Source organism: Mustela nivalis, assembly GCF_964662115.1.
Source record: "Mustela nivalis genome assembly, chromosome: 19".
Lineage (NCBI taxonomy): Eukaryota > Metazoa > Chordata > Mammalia > Carnivora > Mustelidae > Mustela > Mustela nivalis.
The window spans coordinates 3,309,300-3,335,824 of NC_139038.1; the positions used below are offsets into that span (position 1 = coordinate 3,309,300).

Sequence of the window (26,525 nt, forward strand, 5' to 3'; positions counted from 1 at the left end):
ATAATTTGGGAGTGAGAGCCCTAATTCTCTACTTTCTCTGATTTCCCAGATTTTTCCAGATTTTTAGACAAGATCTGCCAGATTTAAAAATATCAGCTCAATTTTGTTTCCTGTGTGGGCCAAATAGCACAGCAGGCCAGATGCAGCCCCTGGGCCATCATTTTGTGCACTTTCATTGGGTCATCTCTACCCCGTCCTCACCATCACCTCTGTTGTGTGTGGACAATGATGAAGAGCGACAAGGTCACCATGTGTGGTTGTCCAGGGTGTGCACTGCCCAAGGGTACCACACCTAGGAGGCCGCACATTCCATCTCAAACATCCAAGGTCGGTACTATGAATTTCAGCAGTCTTCCAGCAGAGGGCAGTCACATGTCATGCTCTAACAAAATCAGCTTTTATCAAGAACATTTTCACTGGATCCAAGTGTCTTAAGGCAGGGCTGTCCTTTTTCTAATTCCCGCAAAAATGTTGTAAGAACCAGTGGTGGAGAATTTTTTAAAAATATTTTATTTATTTATTTATTTGAGAGGGAGAGAAGGCGAGAGACATACATGAGTTGAGGGGGAGAGGGAGAAGCAGACACCCCGCTTAGCAAGGACCCCAGTGCGGGACTCTATTCCAGGGGCCTGAGATCGTGACCTGAGCGAAGGGCAGTCAATTCACGGACTGAGCCACCCAGGTGCCCCCAAGGGTGGAGAGTATTGAAGAGTATGACCCCATCCATTCATTCTGACTGGGTTGCAAAATGGAGATTCCAAACCAAGTGTCAGAGCAGTTCCAGGAGGACGCAGAGCTGCTGCGCGGCTCCGGGAGGTAAATCAGCACAGCCCCACTTGTCAAACCGGCCGTGAACGTGCAAATACTCATGAGTCGGCAGTTCCACCAGGTGTACGCCCACCAGCGCACATACCTACATGCACCCCGGAACGCGTTCTAGACGGTCCCCGAGCACACCATTTCAGAGACCCCTGCCCAGAAGGACCTCTGATGTCCATCGGTGACCGGAAGGATCAGTAGACAGCCATGCAAAAGAGGAACCACTACCACAGACCATAACATAGAAGAGCTCGTAAAGCTCACGTTGAGTAAGTGAACCCAGCCCCCCAAGAGCACTTCCTGTGAGACAGCACGTGTGTAAAACGTAAACAGGAGGGGTGCCTGGTGGCTCAGTGGGTTAAAGCCTCTGCCTTCAGCTCAGGTCATGATCTCAGGGTCCTGCTCTCTGCTCAGCAGGGAGCCTGCTTCCCCCTCTTTCCCTCTGCCTGCCTCTCTACCTCCTTGTGATCTCTGTCTGTCAAATAAATAAATAAATCTTTAAAAAAAAAAAAAAGTAAACAGGAAGCGAAGCTCACTTCTGGTGCCCAACATCAGGACAGCACTTTCGGGGGGTTGGGGAGTGGGGGAGAATGGGGTGGGGGAGCCGGGGAGGGCACACAGGGAACCTCGTAAGGTGCTGGAAGGCTCTGCTTCTTGAGCCGGGTGGTGGTCACACAAACAGATTCACTCTGGGTCCATCTACCCATGCATTCACACTCTTGCTTTCTGCACTTTCCCATAAGCATGCGTTAGCCCAGTGAACAACGTCACAGTAGACAGGCCCATGTGTGCATCGGGCAGGGAAGGGCTTCGGAGGAGACGGGAAGAGAAAACCACCACACCACTGGAAAGCGTTGTAGGCCTCTTGCTTCCTGGAGGAAACGAAACTGTTACAAGTTATCAGCACACATGGAACAGTTTATCACACCCAGGAGCCTGATGAAGTTGATTTGTGACTCGTGAGCAAGGTGGGCAGCCACCCATCCCCGCCCAGTTCCAAAACGGAGATGTTCAGGCAGGAAACGCCACGAGGTCATAGACCCAACATCTCCCATGTCCCAGGAGATGACCGTGTGCACTATCTGAGCTCCCCCAAAGTCTCGCAGTTCTTTTTGGCGTCCCATGGCTTCGGGGAGCTTTGCTGCTGATGGAAGCACCTGTAGAAATGGAGAGGGGCCTGGAGGGTGCACCCCCAGCTGAGCCCTTGGTCAGGGGCACACAGGTATTTGACTGTGAAAGCCCAGCTCCTTGGTCTAAGCCTGGACACACCCTCCGGGGGACGTTGCCAAAATCACTGACCCCATTCTTTGTCCTCCCCCTCTGCCCCTCCCACCCTGGGACCACGACCCTAACGGGTGACTTGCACGCCAATCTCCATCTCAGGGTTTGCTCCCGGGGAGCCTGACCTGGAAGAGAGGGGGAGTGGATTCTAGCATCTCGGAGATTTCGAAATCTGAGACAGCCATGGCCGTGGCAGGGACTCCTGCCTCCCACACGCATGCCTGAGTATCAGGTTTCTGCAAAGGCCAGCCAGTGGCTCGCAACAAGCTTGCAAGCGGCTGTCATCATTTCCAGGACTTGCTATTACTCAAGTTGTAATGTTTTCTTTGGGTACACAGACAGGCTCCCACAGGCGGTGCACCAGGGCTCTTTCTGACATCCCTGGCTTGGAACTCGGAACAACACGCTTTCCCGTAAAAGTCACAGCGACAGAGAGCATCGGGTAGGGCACCGTAACTGACAAAGCCTGCTCCCCACCGAGCCTTCTTGACCCACATGTGGCTGAGCTTTAATGATTAAAAAGCTCAGCTGAAAAAAATAAACAAAGTACAAACTGAGTTCTAGTGGTCTTCCTCCGGTTTGAGGGGAGAAAAGAAATCGTTCCTTTCCTAGCGCTTCTGCAGTGCCAGCGTGAGTGTGCACCTCTGCCACGGGAAGAGGCCTGGCTTGAGCACTTACAAGCTGCTCATCTTTAGACAAGCCACGGGCCCTGCTTGCCCTCCGAATGTCCCCATCCGTCCAGTGGTCACAAGAGCGCCAGCCTCTCAGGATTATCATGAGTCTTATTCAAATAGAACATTAAGTGGGAGACCAGCCTCTGAAAAGGTGTTCTACATGATTAACCACCAAAGAAATGCAAAGAAAACGCACAACTGCAGCACCTGGGTGGCTCAGTGGGTTATAGCCTCTGCCTTCAGCTCAGGTCAAGATCCCACCGTCCTGAGATCCAGCCTCGCATCAGGCTGTCTGCTCGGCGGGGAACCTGCTTCCTCCTCTCTCTCTGCCTGCCTCTATGCCTACCTGTGATCTCTCTCTGTCAAATAAATAAATAAAATCTTTAAAAAAAAAAAAAAAGAAAGAAAGAAAATGCACAACTCTATCACAAGTTGGGCAAAAGACAAGTCTCTCCCATTCCGTGGGAGCACAACCCACGTTCTGGCAAGCTCTCCCCTTCCCAAGAGAAATAAGGGCCCGGATGCACCCAAAGGCAAGTTCAAGAATATCCACCATAGCCTCATTTATGACCAGCAAAAGCTGGAAGCTACCCAGACATCCCTCAGTGAGTTGTAGCGTGTAGAATGTTCTGGAGATGGAATCTGAGACAGGAATGAAAGGGAGCAAACCTCCTCCCCTTCCTTGCCTGGCAAGGAAGCCCAATCTAGTTCAAAAACAGGCAAAACTGTCTCAGTTCTGGTTGCTACAACAAAGTTCCCACGGACTGGGTAGCTTATAAACAACAGAAACTTATTTCCCGCAGTGCCAAAAGCTGCCAAGTCCAGGATCAGGGTGCCAAGGGGGTCAGGTTCTGGCAAAGACCCCCTTCTGGGATATAGATGCCTTTGCATAGAATAACCCAGCAATTCCACTCCCGGGTAAATAACCAGAAGAGAGGAGAACGGGCTTTCAAACCAAGACCTGTGCGTGAACGTTCGTTAGCATGATTCACAAGAGCCAGAAGGTGGAAACAGCCCGGTGTCCATCAGTGGAGGAACGGATCAACAAAATGCAGTCCGTCCAGAGAGTAAAATATTCTTCCTCCATAGAAGGAACGAAGTGCTTACTGCCACATGCCAGAATGTGGTTGGACTGCAAAACCTACGTGAAAAGAGCCAGATGCAAAAGGACATCTATGGTAGAATTCCATTTAAATGAAATACTTGAGATCGCACATCCATAGGGACGGAAAGCAGATGAACGATTTGCAGGGTCTAGGGGGAAAGGGAATGGGGAGTGGGTACAGAGTTTCAGTTTAGGGACAGCATTCTACAACCTGATCATGGGATGGCCGTACAATTTGCTGGTTACTTAGCGACACTGACTTTTGCGCTTTAAAATGGCTCGAATGATAAATTTCATGTTCTGTGTATTTTGCCAAACACACACACACACACGCATACACACACACGTACAGCTAAACACAGAACTGCCATATGACTCAGCAATTCCCCTAAGTTTAGAGCCAAGCAAAGTGAAAGCACATGTCCACGTGGAAACCTGTGCATGACTCTTCACAGCAGCGGGACTCCTCTAACAGCCACGGGGAGACACCATCCCGATGTCCCTCAAACCATGAACACGTGTGAGCTTCCTAGGGCTGCCGAACCAAATTTCCGCAAACCAGGTGACTTGCAACCAGGGGAATGTCCCGTCTCACAGTTCTGGAGACCAGATGTTTTGAAATCGGGGCATGGGCAGGGGTGTGCTCCTCTGGGAGCTGGAGGGGAACCCTCCCTTGGTCGACGCAGCCTCGTGGTGGCAGCCTCGTGGTGGCCCGCGGTGCTCGGAGTTTCTCCGCTCGTGGGTGTGTCCCTTCCCTTTCTGCCTCTGCTCTCACCCCGTCCTCTTCTCTCTGCCTATCTTATCAAGACCCCAGCCATTCCCCGCTCACTCCTCAGCACGCCCGTACTCAACCAAATCCCTCTGCAGCCACCTCATTTCCAAATAAGGTCACAGTCTGAGGTTCAGAGGGTTAGGATTTCAACATCTCCTTTGGGGAGGACCCAACTCAGCTTGTAACAATGGATACACGCACCGTGGTCTGTCCGTGCAAGGGAATACTATTCAGTCAGGCGAATAAGACGCCAGCCACGGCTAGGATGCGAAAAGCCCAAAAACATGATGCTGCAGGAAAGAAACCGGACACACAAGGTCCCGTGGTGTGGGATTCATGCCAGGACAGGCGAATCCAGACAGACAATAGATTTCAGGGGCTGGAGGAAGGGGAAGAATGAGGAGGAACCACTAGTGGGTCTGGCGTTTCTTTTTGGAGTGATGGAAGTGTTCAGGAATTTAATAGTGAGAATGGTTGTACAACATTGTGAATACACTGAAAACTAGTGGGATGTGCACTTTAAGGGGGTGAATTTCTGGTATGTCAATTATATCTCAGCGGGGGCAGGGGATAAAAGACCCTGTTATGGTGCCTGGGTGGCTCAGTGGATTAAGCCACTGCCTTAGGCTCAGGTCATGATCCCAGGATCCTGGGATCGAATCCCGCATCGGGCTCTCTGCTCAGCGGGGAGCCTTCTTCCTCCTCTCTCTCTCTGCCTGCCTCTCTGCCTACTTGTGATCTCCCTCTGTCAAATAAATAAGTAAGTTCTTTAAAAAAAAAAAAAAAGACCCTGTTAAGGCATTAAAAAACAAGTTACAGACTAGGAGAGAATATTTGCAAACAACTTCTTTATCAAAGTACTTGTATTTAGAATATATATATATATTTTTTTTTTTAAGATTTTATCTATTTATTTGAGAGAAAGAGAGAGCGTGAGAGGGGAGGTCAGAGAGAGTAGACTCCCATAGAGCTGGGAGCCCGATATGGGACTCAATCCCAGGACTCCGGGATCACGACCTAAGCCAAAGGCAGTCACTTAACCAACTGAGCCACCCAGGCACCCCTAGAATATATTTTTAAAAGAACATTCCAAAATTCATTGGGAAAAAAATCGAATTGGAAAAGGGGCAAAAGGAACGAAAAGGCATTTCACTGAAAAAAATAAATAAATAAACAGATGGCAAATAAGCATGTGCGGAGAGTCTGACGATATTAGCCCCTGGAGAAATGCAAATTAAAACCACCATGAAATGTCACCACACACACCTACCAGGATGGCTAAAATAAAACACAGTGACAACTCCCAGTGCTGGTGAGGGTGTGGAGAGACTGGATCCCGCACATGTTGCTGGCGGAATCGTAAAACGGGCCAGCCGCTCCGGCAAATGGCTTGGCGATCTCTCACAGAAGTAAACATGCACTCACCGTACAACCCAGAAATTGTGCTCCTGGGCATCCGCCCAGAAATGAAAACTGAGGTGCTCACAAAAACCTGTACACGGCTGTTTGTAGCAGCTTTATTCGCAAAGGCCCGAGACTGGAAACAAACCCAGTACTCTTCCACAAAACCGTTACCTCCACCAGCACGAATGCTACCTAGCAATGAAAAGGAACAAACCATTGATACACATAATAACTTTTATGAATCCCAAGGGATTGATGCTGAGTGGAGAGAAAAAGCCAGTCTCTAAAGGTTACGTTCAACAAGATTGCAGTTAGTGAACTGTCTTTCTTTCTTTCTTTTTTTTTTTTTTAAAGATTTTATTTATTTATTTGAGGTTGAGGGACAGCGAGAGAGGGAACACAAGCAGGGGAAGAGGGAGAGGGAGAAGCAGGCTTCCCGCCAAGCAGAGAGCCCGATGCAGGGCTCGATCCCAGGACTTTGGGATCATGACCTGAGCCGAAAGCAGATGCTTAATGACTGAGCCACCCAGGCGCCCCTAGAACATTCTTTAAATGATAAAATGATAGGGAAGGGGGGCACCTGCGTGGCTCAGTGGGTTAAAGCCTCTGCCTTCGGCTCAGGTCATGATCTCAGGGTCTTGAGATCGAGCCCCACATCGGGCTCTTTGCTCAGCAGGGAGCCTGCTTCCCCCCTCTCTCTGCCTGCTGCTCTGCCTACTTGTGATCTGTCCCTCTCTCTGTCAAATAAATAAACAAAATCTTTAAAAAAAAAAAATGATAGGGAAGGACCACAGATTCGTGGTTTCCCAGGGGTGGGAATGTGGGTGGGTCGTGTGCACCATAAAGGGGCAGCGTAAGAGGGATCTTTGTGGTGGTGGCACAGTTCTGGGTCTTGATTGTGGTGACGGTTACCCACGTCTACACGTGAGATAAAAGCACACAGAACTGCCCACACCCCGCCCCCCCCGCCCCTCCCCAGGCACTGAAACTGAGTTCTGCAGCTTTCCCCAAATGTCAGTTTCCTGGGTAGGTAACCGGACTCTGATTATCCGTATTACCATTGAGGAAAACGGGATGTAGTCCGTGGGACCTCCCCGCATATATATTTTTTGCAACTTTTTGAGCACCTACAGTCTGTTCAAAAATAAATAGCGTTTTAAAAACAGATCATTTATTTACAAACACAGCAAGCAGCCAGTACTCTCCGGGCAGTAATGGGTCGGAACAGAGCTCAGGCGTGAACAACCCGTGTGGCCAGCCCCATTATGGTGGCTCAGCAGCCGCACACAGACCCCAGGGTGAAACCATTCAAGTCACCAAACGTGCCGCGAAATCCTGCGTCCCTCTACAATTCTGTTTATTTCCTAAAAGCTAGAAAACCACAAGTTGGTGGAGTGTTTATTGTTATGAATATGTTATTAATGATGTTTATCTCTGGGTAGTGGTATGACAGGTGATTTTGATCTTTTTTTTTTCCTTCCCTGTATTTTCGTGTTTCTTTTAGCCCCACAGTAAATCTGAATGCATTGTTTTTATAAGAAGAAAAAAGTAAGTTATGGTGTCAGTCTCCTTTGGCTGAAAGTCACAGAAAGTAATGAATCTAAGAAAAAATGAGTCCTAGAAAGGATGCTGGGGGCTGAGGCAAAGAGTGAAACTTGTCCCCGCCTCCCCAACATCCACTCTGTGTCTCTCTTCCTTCCTAACAGAAGCCTGCTTTTAGTCAGGGTGGAATGTGTCCAGTTTCCCTTAAAACTTGGGGTGGCTGTGTGACACTGTTATGAAAGACCAGATATAAATGCAAGACCACTGGGTTCAAATCCTGTGAAAGATTTTTTTTTTTTTTTAATGGCTGACTGTGCTGGCAAAGCCCTTTTCTCCCTCCTCCCTCCTCATTCTTCCTATATGGAATATGAATGTGATGTGATGGCTGGTGCTGCAGCAGCAGTCATGGCATTATGTGACCTTGAGGATGGAAGCCACACGCTTGTTGGAGCAGAAAGACAGGAAGAGTCTGGGACAGTAGTGACTCTGTGGGGCCACAGACCAGACCAGCTCCTATCTGATATTTAAGTCACTCTTTTTCTACAGCCTGGGTGATTCTGGGCTCACAGGACCCACAAGAAGCTAGAGAGCCAGGCTTGAGAACAGGCCAGAAGGAAGACAACTCAAGAGTTAAGAAGAACCACACCCACAAGGTTAGGGGTGACCTCCTCACCCACAAGTGAGGACCTCCTTCTGGAGGAGGCAGCTGGGTTCGTAAACAGTCACCTGGGTCTGAAAGCAAACCACATCCTTTCCTGGAAGCCAAGCTATAGGTTAGGAAAAGGAGAAAAACACCAAAGTCTATACATTTGCCTTCTAAAAGCCCCTCTTCGGAGGTTCTGCTTGCTAATTGTCACGGTGTTTCCAGGGCAAAACTCACCTTCTCCTCGTCTCAAATAAAACCTAAGTTATGTGCCCACAGGTCTCTATCACAAGAGACTTCCCCACCATGCTGAACAGTGAGCTGTGAGAAGCTGCTTGTGCCCACACCCCCACCAGATAAGCGTTGCCCCCCACAGATGCCCCAGAAAAGCGCGGACAGCGGCCTCCAGCAGAAAGCTGGAAGAACCGTGGACGCCACCTCAATATGGTGTCCCGAGGCGGTCCCTGAGGAAGACGAGGAGAATTAGCAAACCCTCAGGAGCTCTAGAAATTCCATCGTGTTGTAATTGTCAGAAATCTAAGTGTCCCCTAACCCCATAGGGGGCAGGGCCCCCGTTTCAGCACATCCTAAGACAACAGAAGTCTCCATCAGAAGGGGCACAGAAGGGGCGCCTGATGGCTCAGTCATTAAGCATCTGCCTTCGGCTCAGGTCGTGACCCCAGGGCCCTGGGATCCAGTGCCATATCAGGCTCCCTGCTCGGCAGGGAGCCTGCTTCTACCTCTTCCACTCCCCCTGCTTGTGTTCCCTCTCTCTCTGTGTCTCCCTCTGTCGAATAAATAAAATCTTTTAAAAAGGGGGGCTCAGAAAAGAACCCCACTCATTTTGTAGCCTCTTTGTTCTTTGCCCTGGGTGGGGTTTCCAGAGGAAGAAGCCTCCGGGGGGACTGACTTGGGTCATGTGACCCCCCCAACCGCAGTGGCTGGCGGGGAGGGGGGGCGGTGGACACTGGACTCTATGTAAGCCCCACCCACCACCCTTGAGGTGTCCCTAGCAGGAAAGAGACAGGTGACTCCTCATGCAGAATGAGAGGGAATGGGTCCTTGGGAAATATGCCTTTTCTTAACTTTTAAATACATAAAAATTAGATGTTCAAAAGACAATGTAGGGGTGCCTGGGTGGCTCAGTGGGTTAAAGCCTCTGCCTTCGGCTCAGGTCATGATCTCAGGGTCCTGGGATCGAGCCTCACATCCGGCTCTCTGCTCAGCAGGGAGCCTGCTTCCTCCTCTCTCTCTCTACCTACGTGTGATCTCTGTCAAATAAAAAAAAAATAAAATCTTAAAAAAAAAAAAAAAAGACAATGTAATCTAAAACCTCCACTTAAAACTTTTTAAAAGAGAAAACCGAAGACCCAGGAAAGTGAGGAGACGCTCAGATGGCGTGTCTGTGCTTTACGGGTTCCCATTTCTAGGCCCAGGTGAATCCTGCCCTGAGATCTGCCTGAACAACGCTGTGGTTCTCTCCCGCCGCACAGGGGTGAGTGAAGAGGTCACCGGCCTTGACAAGTCCTCAGTCCAGAGAGGGAGATAGAGCTAGAAGTGACAAATCATAAAGCATGGGTTAAGACCCGTGAAAGGTACCTGGCAAAAACACCACAGGAAAGCAGAGAAAAAAGCTTGTTAATTTTGACCCTCAAGATCAGAGAAGGCTTCCTAGAGGAGGTGACCCTTGAGTAGAAGATAAGGATGAAGACAGGGACTTGGACCAAAGGATGGGGAGATTTGAATGTCACGCTGGATTTTCCTCTGGAAAATGAGAGAGTCTCTGAAGGTTTTTGAGCAGAAGGATAGAATACGGTCTTATCTCAGCAGGAGGGTAGAGATTAGATTACCCCGGGGGAGAGGTTAAAGGTCAGGAGACCAGCAAGAATGTGGTGGTGGTAATTTGGATGAGACACGATAAGGGGCTGTTTCAGAGCCCAGGGAAGCTACGGTAATGAGGAGAAGCCACATTCCAGAGAGCAAGACTGGGCAAGTCTCGATGAATAATTGGACCTCCCGAGGGGTCAAATGTAAGATAATGTAAGATTTCTGTCTTGGGTGATCTGGTGGATAACGATGCTGTTAACCAGTCTCGGGAACTCGGGAAGCGGAGCAACGGATGATGGGTTGATTGGGGTCAGGTAGGGTTTGAGATGTGTTAGAGACCCCCCCCCCCCCAGCAGAACTCTTCCATACGTACCTGGAAATCTGAGTCGAAAACTCCAGAAGAACCCCTCGGCAGTCATTCCCTTGAGCACTGAAGTATGGACTGCCTTTTGTCGGGTTATTTTTAGGATCCTCGGTGGGCCTGTGTGACTTGTAGAGTTACCAAAGAAGACATGCTGTGTTTTAAGGAGAACTAATGCAGGAGCCTGGCAGAGGATCCAGGGTGTCGGGAGGACCACAGACGGGATGGCCGGATGGCGGCATTTCAGTTCAGGGCAGATGGACTTGGTTACTGTGCGCATGTTCTCTGCCAGGCTCTGGGGGTGCTGCGGCACACGGGTCAGGGACCAGGACAGAGGTAACCCCCATCCTCAGAGAGCCCCGAGGCGCGGGAAGATGCCAGGAGAGGAGAGATGAGCATCGGTCCTTCTTTGCCAAAAACCAACGGAAGGCGGATTCTAGAAGCTGCAGACCTCGACGTCTGGCTGGCAAAAAATTCTGAAGTCTTGTAAACCTAGGACCAGAAGGGGCAAGCAGATGGCCCTTAGGGGGCCGCCTGGATCCAGAGAGACCACCCATCCTGGAGGAAGCTCATCTCCCCTCCTGGGAGGAGAGACAAAAGATACGATGGGTCTGGGGTTTGGCCAGACAGTGGGCCGAGGTCCCCAGGAGGCTCCTTTGGCCGCCTCGACAAACACCAGCGGAGGGGAGTCAAGAGAGACAGATTCAGTAGCGGCCGAAGGGCCAAGTGCAAAGTTCTGATTAATGGATTGATGTCAAGCAAGAGAAAGGTCTTGTGACCCACCGTTCTCGTGGCTCTGTCCTGTTTATCATCTTTTTCTAAAAAACTAGGGAAATAGATATCAGCTCAGGATAGAGAAGAACGTAAGAAAGTCTGAAAAAAGAAATGGGAGAGCCACTGTGGTGGGGAGTCCTATCCCCGGGTCTGTGGGAGCAGCCCCCATGACCATGAAACATGAAGTCCCGGGAGAAGGGCACAGTGACATCCTTCCCGAACCGAGCACCCTTCCCGCCTCGAAGCAGCCTCCGGACACCCGTCTCCCACAGCCACCCACCCCACCGGCCATGTCAGCAAACTCAACACGTCTGCAAGTGAGCTTTCCAGCCTCTGAAGGCAGCCGGGCTTCGAGGGAGGCCTGGGGTCTTTCCAGCCATCGGAAGCCACCACAGTCCAGATGTGCGCGCCAGAGACAAGGCATCCACTCCTGCCCTCCCGCAGCCTCAGGACCTGCTCTTGCTCTGCAAGAGGCAGACCACACCTCCCTCACTGTTTCGAGGGTTCAGTAAGGACCACTGTGACCTTCCAGCCCAGGGATCCGCCATCTGCTCGTGCCGAGTACTCCGTGAGAGGCCAGGAACCCGGCAGAGGGGCCACAGACAGACAGACAATTAAAATGGACAAATGAACCAAAGAACGTATCATGACAAAGAGGGAGGGACCGGGGAAAGGCATGGGGCATCAGAACACATCTCTCTGAGCTTAAAAAAAAAAATCATCTGTGCAGAGCCTTTCAAGCGTTGGCACACAGTAGGTATCTAATCAATGACGGTCCCTGCACCAGCTACGCTCCAAATGGTGAGGATGCTGACCCAGACGCCCCAACAAAGTGCCACAGACCAGGCAGCTTACACAACAGAAATAAACTTTCTGCACAGTTCCGGCGGCTGGAAGCCCGAGGTCAAGTCCAGCAGAGCCTGTGGGAGCTCTTGCCCCAGCCGGCAGACGGCCACCCCCTCGCGGTGCACCTTACGTGACAGAGATACGCTCTAATAGGGACACTCAGTGGACCGGATCGGGCCTCACTGGCATCGAACATCATCAGTTCCCCGGAGGCCGCAAATCCAGATGCAGCGCCCCTGAGAGCCCAGGCTCAACAGGTGCATTTCCGAGAGGCACCAGCGTCCATCCATCACCCGCAGTGGCCTCACCGCACAGTGCCCGGAGCAGTTTCCACTCCCTGGCCTCTGGCATCGGGCCCCTCCATCGTCTTTACAGCTGGTGAACTTGGTGGCCTGTTAGGACTTCCCCTCGACATTTCCCCCAGGGCCAACGACAGCCAGATTCCCATGCCTCATATCCTGCCGCTACACCCCTGCTGGCCTCCAAATTCACAACAGTTGAACTCTTAGGACCTCAGCTGCAAACCTGAGACCTGGACACACTCAAAGGTGAACCATTCAAGACCCCCATGATCTGTCAGTGATGCCGATCACCAGAACGTCTACCACCTACCGACTGACGTGGGGTCATGACATGGAACAGAGATCAGCTGTTGGCTACGTGCTGTGCTCCGGACTTCCTGTGATTCACCAGCCCTGGGAGCTGGGGCCCCTGACTCCTCCCCTTCCAGGGAGCCCAGGTGCCGACCCACCAGGTCACATGGCAAGGTGATGCAGGATTTGAGCCCAGGCCATCAGGCCCTGATGCACCCAGGGAAGTAGGTCTGCCGGGCCCATCTGTCCGGCCGAGGAGGAGGGGGTCAGTGAAATGCCTGAAACCTGTTTGTCTTGAACTATTAAGGAAGAAAATTCTAATAATTTAGCGAGTAATTCAAAACATTGTTTTTATGCTAAACACACCTCTGTCACCGAGTAGATTGCAAAATGCATGAGCATTTGTAAGATAAAGCTGGATGCTTCAGGGGAATTTCAGCAAGGTGGGTGCTTTCTGGTTCCTCGGGGTAGTGAGGGGGAGCCCTGGCTCCCTGCTCCCAGCATCAGCTGTGCCGCCCACCAATGCCTCACGACCCTGGTCCACACTGCCCTAACCTGCCTGCCGCCGTGTCCCTCACCTGCCGGGACCACCCCCATTCCTCCCCAGCACCCACCCTCTTCCCTCTGAACCCCATGGTGCCTCCTCGCCCCTGCAGCACCTGCTCCACAACCGCGCCGGCCTGTCCTCTTCCTCTCCCGTGTGATTTCCCGTCTCTTCGATGGAAGCAGTGGTTCTTTGCAGGCAAGAGCTGGGCTTTGCTTCTCCACATGACCTAGCGCCACTTCGGCCACATGGTGCACGCCCAGGAGACACATGCTCATTATTTCGGGGGGTGGCTATTTCCTCAAAAGTCAGGCTTCTGTGGGTTGGGAGTGACACAATGTCCCATAAACTCTAGCTCTGATTGGCTGTGACTAGCCTGAGCCAGCAATAAGGGGCCACGGTAGGGAAGTGTGTGGTTTGCACAGACAGGCATCAGGCTTTGTCTCCCAATCTCTGCACTGCCCACCCTGTGGAGCGCCTTATCTGTCCCTTAGATCTCGCCTCCCCATGAGGTCACAGCGCTCTCCCTTCGGCCCCAAGCACCAGGAGGCTGTCCTCGGAGCACTTCGAGTTTACAAGGACACGGGGAGACTTGCTCACTGTTGGTTTTCTTGCCTTGGATCTTGGTCCCCAGCACTTGGCAGGCTGCTGGTCACACAGTAGACAACCTAAGGACTGCTGGTCGAATATGGGACGCTCCCCGTTCTGGCTGGTCAGCATGGCCCTACTGCCCGCGTCCACCCCCACGGTCCTATCAGAGGATGGCTCCGGGAGGGGTGCTCGCCTCACATTCCCCATGTTGCCAGGACACCCAGGGCTCAGGGCTGGAAGCCCGGGGAGAACCCATCCCCATCCGGGAGGAGCCGCTGCGGTCTGCGGCTGTGGCCTCCTTCAATCTCCGGCCTGCACTGCCCCCTCCAGGGCGCTTGTGGCGCTTTCCAGGATTGCCAAAGGGGCGGCAGACCGGGCCAGCAAACACAAAGCCACCCTCCTAATAGGAGCATCAATCCAAGAATGAGGGGCCCGGCGTGGGGAGGCAATCTACCAGGGACAAAAGCCAGAAGCCAGAAGCCCCGACACCCATCGCCCATCACCTCCACTATGAGCTGGTGAGATCACAGGGCCAAGACAGGGAGCAGCATCCTAGGCCTTGTCGAATGCAGCTTCCCAGGCAGGGGGCTGGGGTGCAGCCTGAGAGTCTGAATTCCCAGCAAACCCCAGCTGCCGCTGGCCTTATGCCACAGTGCATCCTCGATGCTGAAAATGCGGACCGAGGGCCAGCAACAAGGGCCTCGGTATCACCTGGAAGACTTCGCTACTCAAAGTGCCGTCCTATTTTGGCAGCTCCCGCATCCGCATCCAGAGATCCTTAGAAACAGAGTCTGGGCCCCATCCCAGACTTCCCGGATGGGAATCTACATCTGAACCAGTCTCTGCCTCTCCTGGAGTGAGTCACAGACACAGTGAAGTGTGAGATGCTCTGTTCTCTGTTCTCGAATGCTGGTCCTCAAGCCCTGTCTACACGTTGACACAAACCACCTGTGGGGCTTTAAAAAAAATACTGATGTGGGAATTCCTAGAGACCATGATTTAGTCTTTATTGGGTACAACCTGTCTATCAGGGCACTGGAGAAACTTCTTCCGTTACTCCAACATAAAGCAGAGTTTGAGGGCTTTGCTCTATATTAGAATATTTTCTCAATATTTTATTTTTGAAAAAAGGTCCCATCCTGGCTGCTAAATTCCTGAAATGTTGTAGAATCTAGACCCTTCTTTGTCTGTTTTGCACGTTAAACACTATTTATCTTGGTTCCTGTTACCCCTTGATAGTGTTTATAAGGTTTGCTGTAATACATGTTGAATTATGTTTGCGGGGCTGTCATTTAGAAAAAAACACACAAACACACAGAGAAAAAAAAACTCATTAAATTTGACTAATTTTTTAAAAAATATTGATTAGCATTTCCTTTCTCCAGGGAAGACACATAAATGTCCAACCAGCACATGAAAAGATACTCAGCATCATTAATCATTAGGGAAATGCAAATCAAAACACAGCGAGAGACCACCTCGCACCCACAAGGAACGGATGTAATTTTTAAAACGGAAACTAGCAAGTGCTGGCAAGGAGCGTCCAGAAATTGGAACCCTCCGCACACGTCTGCTGGGAATGTAGAAAGGTGTGGCCACTGTGCAAAGCGGCCTGGCAGTTTCTCGGAAGGTTGAAATGGAATTTCCATGTGACCCAGCCGCTGGCAGTCCCAGCTGTACACTCGAAAGAATTGCACACAGAGCCTCAGGACTTGTAGGTACAGGTTCACAGCGGCATGATTTTTTTTTTTTTTTAAGATTTTATTTATTTGACTGAGAGAGATCACAAGTAGGCAGAGAGGCAGGCAGAGAGAGAGAGGAGGAAGCAGGCTCCTTGCTTAGCAGAGAGCTTGATGGGGGTTTGATCCCAGGACCCTGGGACCATGACCTGAAACTGAAGGCAGAGGCTTTAACCCACTGAGCCACCCAGGCGCCCCTCACAGCAGCATTATTCTTAAGGGCCAAAAGGAAGACACAGCCCAAGTGTTGATCAGCAGGTCCACAAGTAAGCAAAACGTGGACATACAGTGGAATCCTATCGGGCCACAAAAGGGAATGACGTGCTTACTCATGCTAGAACACAACGAGCCCCAAAATCGTGATGCTCAGAGAAGGGAACCGGCCAGACACAAAGAACACTGCATGATTCCGCTTACCCGAAGTATCTAAAACAGGCAGGTCCGAGGAGAGAGATGTGTATGTACTCATATGTCTTTGCAAGAAGCCACGAGCTTCGAGAACTGCACCACAGCTCGCCTGGAGGTCCTCTAGGCTTCCTGCACAGTGAGCTGGGGACCCTCGTAAGCTTGATTTTGTCCAGAAAATTTCTGGTGTCTTCCAGTTCTCAGAGAGAGAAAGTTACTCATATATATTTTGCACATTTTTTTTTAGTGTATTTCTGGTGTCATTTATTTTGCAAAGTAAAAGGGATAGTTTCTCCCACTGTATTTTCTGAGGAGCTACCACTTTGTATATAGGAATATCACTGATTATTTTTTATAAATATCCATCTATCGTATAGTAATTTTCCAGTTGTTGTCTTGGATTTCTAGGTATGGTTCATGTCATGCCCAAAAGTTTTAGGCAAGTTCCTTCTTCCAGCCCTTCCCAAGCTATGAGCAGTGGAGGACCAGGCTCTGGGCCTCTTCCCAGTGCGTTTTGTAAGACAGATGACAAGTCCGTGGGAGCCACTCTCAGATGTCATTAAAATGTCAGAATCCTAAAGAAGTTTCCATAATGTGAATTTCCAGCATCTGTCCTTTCTGGTCACAGACCGGTGAGCAGATGGCAGACCAGGAGAGATCCAGAACCTCACTCCGCGTCTCGTGGCTTTAGTCCTGTTCTCTGATGATTTGAGATGCTAGGTAGGATTCGCACTCCATGCCTAGGTACCAAATTCTGTTCCCGACGGTGAGGTCCTCAGCATCGATTAAGCCGAGTACAGAAACCTAGGTCAGTCAGTTCCATAGTCCTGATGTGTGTGTGTGTGTGTGTGTGTGTGTGTGTAGTAGACTTATGTCTAAAACTGGGGAAAAAAAAACGAGGAAGAAAGGACAATATTCCAGGATAGATATACAGAGATAGTGATACTGAAAGATAAATATAGATACGGATATTGATACAGATTTTCTCCAGATTTGGAGGATTGGGAAGGAGCAGGAGGAAGCTGGGCCAGACACTAGGGTTTTAAAATTCTTAACGAATTACAATTGGGTGGAAGAGAAAAGCTAAGTGTTTAAAAATAGGTCCTGCACTGAAGACGTCTCACCTCACTGTTGCTTGGTGGGACAAGGCATGAAGGGCCTAATCGCTCCTGCTGCAGGAGAGCCACGCCCACGGTGACTACACGTTTAGGAGAGGAGGTGTGATGTAAACACATGTTTGTTTGTTTGTTTTAAGATTTTATTTATTTATTTGACAGAGATCACAAGTAGGCAGAGAGGCAGGCAGAGAAAGGAAGGGAAGCAGGCTCCCCGCTGAGCAGAGAGCCCGATGTGAGGCTCGATCCCAGGACCCTGGGATCATGACCTGAGCCGAAGGCTGAGGCTTTAACCCACTGAGCCACCCAGGTGCCCCAAACACACGTTTTAATAATAAGACTTTCTCACCAGATACCAGTGGGACCCCACAGCTGACCAAAGCCCGGCCCGTACCACCTCTGTAACCCATGGCGAGCTTGTGCGGACCCGGCGTGGAATCCAGCGATTCCTTCCACAGGATCTACTGAGAGCTTCTGGTGCATCAGGCTGGCCTGGATGCTGCCGACCCGCCCAGGAATGGGAGCAGGGCGGCTCTCAGAAGCAGGCGAGGCCCAGTAAACCACCCTCCAAGGCTCTGGAGGCAGTGAGACAGGGTCATGAAACAGAAGGCTGTGTGCTGCTTTAGGAGGGGACTGCACTCTGAGGAGACATCTCAGCCAAATGAGGTCCGGCGGACTCGGACCCTGAAGCCCCCATCTGTGTGGCTGGAGCAGAGGCCCTGGGATGGATGCCGGAGAGAGAGAGAGCGGAGCTCCAGGCCCCTCTCCGCTCTGCGACCCTGGCCCCGTCATTTCACCTTACACATCCTTTTCTCTGCCTGTAGAAAGAGCTAAGATCACCTGTAGTGATTAAAAAAAAAAATGGCTCCGAAAATCGTGGACGTTCCTCCCCCCAAGAGGTGGATCCGTGTCCCCTGCCCTTGAATCTGGACAGATTTCAGGTTGTTCCACCCAACAAAGTATGACAGAAGTGAGGCTATGTGCCTTTTGGGGATACATCCTAAAAGGCCAGATGGTTTCTGCCTGATTCACTCGGGGGCCTCTGCACACGAGAAGTCCAGCTACCCTAAGGCCACCGAGCTGAAGGAGCCACAGGTGGGCACGCCCAAGGCAGCCCTCCCTGAGCTCCCAGCTCCCAGCCACACCAACCAGCCACGGGGGCAGCCAGCCCCCTCCAGATGCCCGCACTCCCACCCACACCAGACGGCAACCGCATGAGACCTCAATGGAGAACTGCCTAGCTGAGTCCTAAGTGAACTCCTGACCTACCAGACCATGGGCCAACAAAGCGATCGCTTTACACTAGCAAGTTTGAGGGCACTTCCCAGAGTTATAATAACAGGAGCCCTAAGTCTCTGCCTTCGTCTCTTAAACCCCTCCCTCCCTCACAAGCTCCTACTGCCTGGTCTCTTCCTGCTCCTCAAACACTCCAAAAACGGCTCAGGCCTCAGGGCTTTTGCACTAGCTGTCTTCTTCTCTCTCCAGAAAAATCCTCCTTTCCACTTCTCCCCCGCCTCTTGCATGGAAATCTCTCTGTCCTTCAGGACTCGCTTCCAGCCGCCAGCCCTCAGAGCACCCCAACTAGCTTCAAACCCCGGTCCCCAGCCACCTTATGGTTTTCCCAGAACTTCTGCCAGCTGACATTTTGCTGTTGGTGTTTATGGACTATGCCCTCTGCCAGAATAAAAAGTCGAGGAGAGTCTTTTCCTGTTTGGATCCCCTGTGCACCCCCAGTCCTGCACGTCTAGAAGAAAATAAGCACAGGTCTGTGTCTGTTGAATGAGTCCGCAAGAAGGAAAACAGCTGTGCAGAGAAGGAAAAACATGTCTATCAGAACACCGAGAGGCAGTGATGATGGTGTGTTCGAGGTAGGAAAGGCAGCTAGTTGGGGCTGGAGGGGTTCAGGAGGGGTTCAGGAGCAGGGACTGGAGAGGTGGAGCCTTTCAGAACCTAGAAAGGATATCCTTGGGCAGCACTCGGTGTGATGTTGAGTGGGGAGGATGTGGTAAAACATACACCACATACGATTTGCCATTTTAACCATTCTTCTGTGCAGGGTTCAGGGGCGTGAAGCAGCTGCCACCACCATCCGTTGACTCTGTCCCCATCAAAAGAATTTTCATCCCCTGGGCACCTCTATTTTTCTAGATCTCTCCTCTTAGTGGACTCCTCCATTAGTCGTCCTTCCGTCTCTGGCTTCTGTCAGTCAGTCTAATGTCCCCTAGGTTCACCTATCCTTGGGTCAGAATTGCCCTTTTTTATTGTGATGAAAGACACCTAACATAAAAGTTCCTTCCATGCCCTTTAAACCTAAGCAGCATTCCACTTAGTGTAAACACCACATTTTGTTCATGCATTTCATAGGAGGCTTGCGGGGGGGGGGGGGGGCAGCTGTGTTTAAACACTCTCTGGGGCCTCCACGTGGACCAGGGAGGACATCGGGTCAGGTCCAGAGCTCACATGCCTGGCCAGCCACCTGAGGTCCCCTTCACAGACGAGACCGAGACCCCGGCTCAGGGCACCCAGGCAGCCTGCTGCGGGGTGTAGCCAAGGAAGGACCCCCACAGGGCCTGGAGAGGCTTCAGCCTTGATCCCCAGCTGTTCCCGGCCACCGCCCTACCCCTCCCGGACACAAGTCCCAGCCCGGTGCGGAGGCGTGCCCTCTCGCCAGTGCGCTTGCGCAGAAAGAGCCACGCAGAGGGCACAAAGCACATGCGCATGAGACTCCGCTCCCCGGGAGATAATCCGCGATCCGGGGTTTAGGTCCCGCCGGGAGCTCTGTTTATAAACAGAACGCGCGGCCACCGACCAGGGATAACCCTAAAGGTGGTGGGATCGAAGGCCAGAGGTCAGCAGGGGTGCCAGCGGGGAGAACGATTCTTTCGCCTTCTCCGGCATGCTGGTTGCGCGGTGTGGCGGGTCGTGTCGCCCTACCAGGGTCCCGGGCTGCCAGGTGCGCCACGTGGTGCGCACGTGGTCCGGTCCCAGCGCTGCGCCTCCCTTCCCCCCGCGGCGCCGGCGGCCAGCGGCGCCCCCAGGTGGCGGCCCCGCGCCCTGCACTGCACGTCGCGCCTGCGCACAATGCGTCACGACGCGCCTTCCGGTCTGAGCGCGAGCGGGGCGTGGGTCGGTTACGTCCTCGCGACAGCTGCGCCTCCGCCCATCCCGGGGTCCCGGACGGGGGCGGTACGACCCGCCCAAGGTCGCGCCCGCGGCGCGGGCGCCGGGCTGGCCCTGGGATCCCGCGGCAGGCGGGGCGGGGCCTCCGGCGTCCACGTGGCCCCGGAGGCGGAGCTCTGGGCTCGCCGCCAGCAGCCTGAGTCCCCGTTGCTGTGCGGCGGCCGCGGGGGCGCTCCCCGGTGCCCCGTGCGAGGTGAATGCGAGCCGGGCGGCGCTGGCGGGTGGCCGAGAGAGTGGAGCAGTGACGTGTCCAGCTTCTCCCGTCACGCTGAGCACAGGGCTGTGCGGCCCCCTAATAGGGCTGTTCGACTCGCCTTTGATTTTATACCCCATTGATGCCAGAAAGATGGGACGAGGCTGCCGGCCTGAGAAAGCAAACTCCCCACCCCACCCCCCGACTTTTTTTTTTTTTTTCTTCCTTTTTGTCATTTTCTCGGAAAGGCTCACAATTGCTTTGCCCTGTCAAAGTCAGTATTCCGCTGGAGCTTGCGTGCTTCGGCAACATCTAAAATGCCTGTGTGCCAGGCGCTGCTCTGGGCTCCGAGGGGCCTGGGTCACCCGTGGGAAAGAGGCGACTCTAAACCTGGCCGAGTTACCTGGGGAAGCCAGGAAGGGCTCACGATGAAGGTCAGGCCATGGGACTGTAGGCGTGCCTCAGTTTATTAGGAATGTCGCTGATACCAAGCAAGGGCAGCGCCCCTCTATATGATAAAACAAAGTCTCGTTTCTAAATCTCTTAAAGCACACTGTTGCTCGGAGAACGCTTTTATTTGCTTTCGCTGGACTCTTGTACCCTGGCCAACCCCTAGTTGAAATTCTCCCCCGATCTGGCAGATTCAGTTGCCTCCCAACCTACTATTTTCTCAACAAACTTGTCAGTCAATGTAATCCCGGGTATGAACACGGCTGATGTTACATTAATAAGTAAGACAGGAAGGAAGCCAAAGAGATGTGGGAATTTCATCAGTGCTGTGAACAACTGCTTTGCCAAATTCGATGGTGGCTTCCAAATACAGTTTTCCCTCAACGTTTTGTGCTGTTTACTAGATAAGGGCTACAGACTTGACACAAAGTTAAGTTTAAATACATTGTTAATTTTCTCTATTACTTGAAGTCTAGACTAGGGGTTGGGTCAGATGGCAAATACTTTAGACTCTGCCAGGCACATGCAATCTCTACAGCATAGTCTTTGTTTTGTCTACCACGCTTTTCAACCTCCAAGCTCTGAACTATAACATTTCTAGATTCCGGCAATATAAACATTCCTCCGGTGGCCGATTTCAAGCGGCCGACATGGAGTGTCTGAGGGCAAGGTTGAGAATGCTACTTCCAGCATAGGGATCCGATAGATGTAGATAATCTGGAGAGCATAGGTCATGGTAGGATAATTGGGAAGTAATGGATTTTGAAACCTTGTTGTCAATAGCACAGATTTCACTGTAAACTTACCTAATTTAACTTTTGATAGTACCTGTTCAACAGCAAGCCCACAGGATGCCTGAAGATTTAACATTTGGTTATCGTGAGCCGGTTCCGGCTCGGCAATGGTCTTACCCCTAAGTGGAGACGGGAGTGGGTAAGTTAGGCTTCCAGGTTGGTGGTCGATGTTCCGTTTCTTCACCTAGGTTCCACTTGGGCACACCCCAAGGGGACCCCCAGTGAGTCAACTCCCTGTATCATTCCCTCCGTGCAAATGTGGGCTGGACCCGTCATGTGCTTCTGACCAACAGAATTTGGTGAAAGGGGCAGGATGTCCCTCCTTTGACGATGTCATGTCATTTGTGAAGGATGATGGATGTCACACCGTCATGCTTGTTTTCCCAGGATGACTGGAGACGGACATTGTAGCTGGCCTTGCAGGAGCAAACAGCCAAGTGAACAGCCCCCAGAGAGGACCACGTGGCCGGGGACTGTGGGCAGCCTCCAGAACCTGAGGGTGGCCTCCCGCCGGCAACCAGGAAGAAGCTGGGGCCCTCGGTCCTTCAGTCACAAGGATACGCATCTCCCAGACCTGAATGAGCTTGAAAGAGTCGCATCTCCAGACGAGAGCAAAGGTCAGCCTGTCCCTGGATCATAGACCCTGGAGACACTGAGCCGGACCCAGCTATAGCCAAGCCCCAGCTCCTGCCCCACGGAAGTGGAGGTAAGTGCATTTTTAAGTTCCCAAATTTGTGGTCGCTTGTTATACTGAAGCAGAAAGTGAACACATCTTTATTTGCGAGATGCATGCACGTGTGTGTGTGTGTGTGTGTGTGTACAGGCATTACATTCCTCAATTTTAAAAGGTTGGGGAGAGGAGATGTATACGGTACACCATACAAAGAGCAGGAAAGAACTGTACCCATGTGCTGACCAGAATGCTCTTAGACAGTGTGACTGTAAGGAAACTTACAGTGGGTTTCCATTTGGGGTTTTTTCTTTCTCCTGATGACTCTCTGTCCTGACCGCATGGCCTGTCCACACTGCGAGGTGGGTGTGAGGTCAGGATCAAGCCCCGTTTGCACCTCGGTGCCAGAGCTCCCTGCCTGTGTGTCTCAGCACGCCTCTAGGTGCTCACCTTTAACATGGAGATGACCAGAGTAACTGCTCAGGGCACCGCTGGACAGGACTCGGTGGGACAGATGCTTTCAGGGGACCGTGTGGTATGGCCTTTGTCCCTTGTAGCCCTCACGTATTGTTGCCCCTCACTCAACTGTGTCTAGAACAACCCACTGATGCCCGCGCTCAGACTCAGGCGCCCAAGCAATGTCAAGCTGGTGTGGGACCTGCTGAGGCCGCAGTTGCGGGCCCGGGCCTCCTGGCTGTTGCTTTGCTTCCTGCTGTAATTCCCCTCTGCCTTGTCCCCTCCCTTCCACTTCCCAAGCACTGCCTAGACTCTGCGGTGGTCATAGGAGCCTGTCTTCTACTCCCGGCACTGAGGCCTGGAGGCCCAGCCAACTAGGCACCTCCACGGAGGGGCCGTCTCGCAACCCCTTCCCCAGGACCACACGTCACCAGTGCCCAGCCCCCCTCCCCCAACGCCTTTGCTCTTCTCTTGCCTGCGGGATCTCACAAAAGAGAACAAGGTCTCTGGGCCCCTGGCCGCCCAGCGCTTTGTGAGGCCAGGCCTCCCCACTTTGCCGGCCAGACTCCAGGGCCCACTCCGGAGGAGAAAGCTCCTGCGAATCGCACTGCCCAGGATGCAGGCAGATGCATTTTTACAGACCAGCACAGGTCTGAGGTTGGCCCGGCAGGGGCAAAACCAAGCAGCGGAGGACCAGACTCCCAGCTGGCAGCCCTATCTCAGCTTTATTGCCTGTTTTCTGCCAAACAAAGGCCCTGCCCGCCCTGGGAGCTCTCTATTGAAATCTCGAGGTGGTTCCCTGTTAATCACTCCCTTTGGCTCTCCCAAGGCCAAAAAGAGTCAAACAAAACCTCTTTTCCAAGCAGGAAGAGCTCTGCAGAGACCTGAGCAGAACGACCCCCCCCTACCACCACCACCGTTCTCCAGTATGACACCAACAAGATGCTAGGGCTCCCAGACTCACACAAACACTTGTTTCCTGGCGGCTGGAGGGAGATTTGGAATGTGACCAGGTCCCCCACATGCTCCAGAAGGCTCCACGCGGGAGGCAGGGCCCGTGAGCGAGCAGTCTCGCCTGCATGCAGCCCCCTCTTTATTTTAAAAATCAAAAAACAACCAATTACAGGATTTTTTTTTTTTTTAAGCAGACACCTACTAGGAAGGTGGGAGAAGGAAAAAACATTCCATCTCTCTCCCTCCCCTCACATGACCCTGACTCTCAGCTCCCATGCTTGTCTCTCATTCTGATGTTGCCATTCTGCTGTCAACCAGGAACTAGCACTGCGTTATTCGTTATTCTATAAATACGAAGTTTGGCTTCTTTTCTTAAACAGACACACCAAGGCCAAACAGCAAGCCGTCACTGACCGAGACGAGTCTTCATTTCCAAGGGAGCAGGCCTGATATCTGTGGGCCAGCGTTCGGATTCTCCTGTCGCAGAGAGAAATGGCTTTTTCCGTCCAGATGCTGCGGCCCCTATCAGGCATGAGGACCAACAGTCCAAGATTTTTACGCCTCTGAACGGAAGCACGTTCTTTTTCATAAATATATTTTTTTAAGATTTTATTTATTTATTCAACAGGCAGAGATCACAGGTGGGCAGAGAGGCAGGCGGGGGGGGGGGGGGCAGGCTCCCCGCGGAGCAGAGAGCCCGATGCGGGGCTCGATCCCAGGACCCTGAGATCATGACCTGAGCCCAAGGCAGAGGCTTTCACCCACTGAGCCAAAAGGGGAAAAAAATTGGCTCGAAGAATAGTGGCGTGCCGTCCGTTCGCGTGAGGACGGAAGACCATCCTTTTAAAACCAGTGTATCGTATTAGCTTGGAAAACTAAAATCAGTTGGATACAGAGACAACGAATTCACTGGAAAGGCATCAACCTTCACCCAGCAATACAGGGAACACGCTTTGAAGTGTAGAATTTGGCCCGGCTCAGATACAGTGGTCGTCTTGTGGGTCTGAACCAGGTTTGGTACAGAGGACAGGATGCGGGGGGGGGGGGGGGGAGACTAGCGTCGTCGTCACGCAGCGTGATCAGTGGGTTGCTTCAGCTCAGGAGGGCAGATGCTCGCCTCGCAAAAATAATAAACCTGAGAAACAGATCACGTGGCTTGATTTGATATCGGCAAGGCCTCCTCAACTCCTTAAAGGCTTCCGGAATTAAATGAGTGGACGGTATCCGTGTTCGGGGTGTAGATAGACCAGCCTCGTGGGCAAATCAGGGGGAGTCTTACTAGGGGAGTTGGAAAGTTCTTCTGCAGCCTCGCTGTTGTGAGGTGGTTGTTTCTTGTGTGGGTGGGTTTTTTTTAATTAAAAAAATGACAGTCATAATAAAGATGATTATGGTGATGGCTCTCCAGTGCTGCTTAAGGATCCATCAGACCAGTTAAGGGAGGAGATTTAAGGTGCAGCAGGGGGGCAGCTCACTGTTAGGAAGGGCTCGGGCACTTGATGGCTCATCTTTTTGAAAAATGCCAGTAATAATTAGAGAGTTTGATATTCCGCTTTATGGTTTGTAGCACAAATCAATGCTCCGAAATCCCCCCTGGGCCCTCCCACCATACACACAAATCAGACATGTTCCTCCCACCCCTTCTTCGATACAGGCTTTCTCCCCACCTCCCCCCGCCCTGCCCCCCAGCTGAAGAAGAGACCCGCAGGCAGCGGAGCCTCGGACTTACCTGCACCAGGCAGCAGAGACAACAGTGAGTACTGTGAACGCTTAGGTTCTCCGCTCCCCGCCACTGGGTGATAGTCCTTCCGGAGCACAGATTTATGCTGTTCTGCCAAAAGTCACTGATCGATGCATGCACTCTGTGGTTCAAATGATGTCAGCTAAGAACTTTTAATAACGTGGGGGAAATACCACGTACAGGGAAGTGACTCAAAACAGGTAAGCCAGGAGGCAGAACATGCGGGCGCGCACACAGGGCTGGCGGGGGCGGCGCGTGCCCGTGCGCACTCAGGGAAATGCGCTCACCTGTTGGAAAGTAGTCCGTGGTGAGATGAGGCCTGTGACATCTCTTTTTTTGTAAATCCTTCGTGATTTTCTCCAACGAACATACGTTGCGTTTCTAAGCAGGAGAAGTGTCCTTTCTTACGATGAACTAGAACAGCCACGGGAAAGGCTCTCTCCGGTATTCCTACCCACCCAGCCCCCTCCATGCCCCCTTTCTCTGATGATTGATTTCTGTGGCCCATTCAGGCCCCCTTCACTCCACTCCTGCCGTGCTGGCTTGTTGCTTGGTAACAATCATTTTTACTGATTGCCGGCTTCTCGTCCGCGCTCGTTAACGAGGCTGCGTTGCGGTGCCATCTGCCGCGGAAGGGTCTTCTGTCTAGGGCGGTCAACCAGACCATCTCGTCTTCTCGGTTATCATACCTTCCACCTTATGAGGCGTGAGGGCTGCTGCCAGCTTCCCAAAACATTGCATTTCGTTAACTTCCCCGCCAGAGTAGCAGCTTGCAGGTTCCAGGGCCCTAGTTTTCACTTCCACACCCAGGCGTGAAATCTCTCCTCTTCAGCTGCCCCCCATGGGGCCGCTGGTTCTCAGCATGTGTTCTCTGCCCTTCTGTGGCAGGTGCATTCTGGCTGCCTCCCTAGCAGCCCCTTCCCTACCCCCCTTTTCCTGCCCAGAGAACTCCACTTTTGTCCAGATACCTACCCCCCTCTCCACTGCAGGAGCAGTGGGGCCCGGCTCGCAAGAGAGCATCACGACTGAGCTAAGAAAAGCGTGGTGGGTCCCGC

General features: G+C 52.2%; 1 long non-coding RNA gene across 3 annotated transcripts; it reads left to right on the plus strand.

Moving 5' to 3' along the window:
* Positions 1-19,768: 19,768 nt before the first annotated feature.
* LOC309854025 lies at positions 19,769-25,441 on the plus strand. Of its 3 annotated transcripts, none has more exons than XR_014306069.1 (4): positions 19,769-19,883; positions 21,684-21,791; positions 22,040-22,358; positions 24,113-25,441. It is a non-coding gene; the product is annotated as an uncharacterized lncRNA (long non-coding RNA). The 3 variants fall into 3 exon arrangements; XR_014306070.1 differs by lacking the exon at positions 19,769-19,883 and adding an exon at positions 19,892-20,408; XR_014306071.1 differs by lacking the exon at positions 19,769-19,883 and having other exon boundaries at positions 20,629-21,791.
* The last annotated feature ends 1,084 nt before the right edge of the window (positions 25,442-26,525 follow it).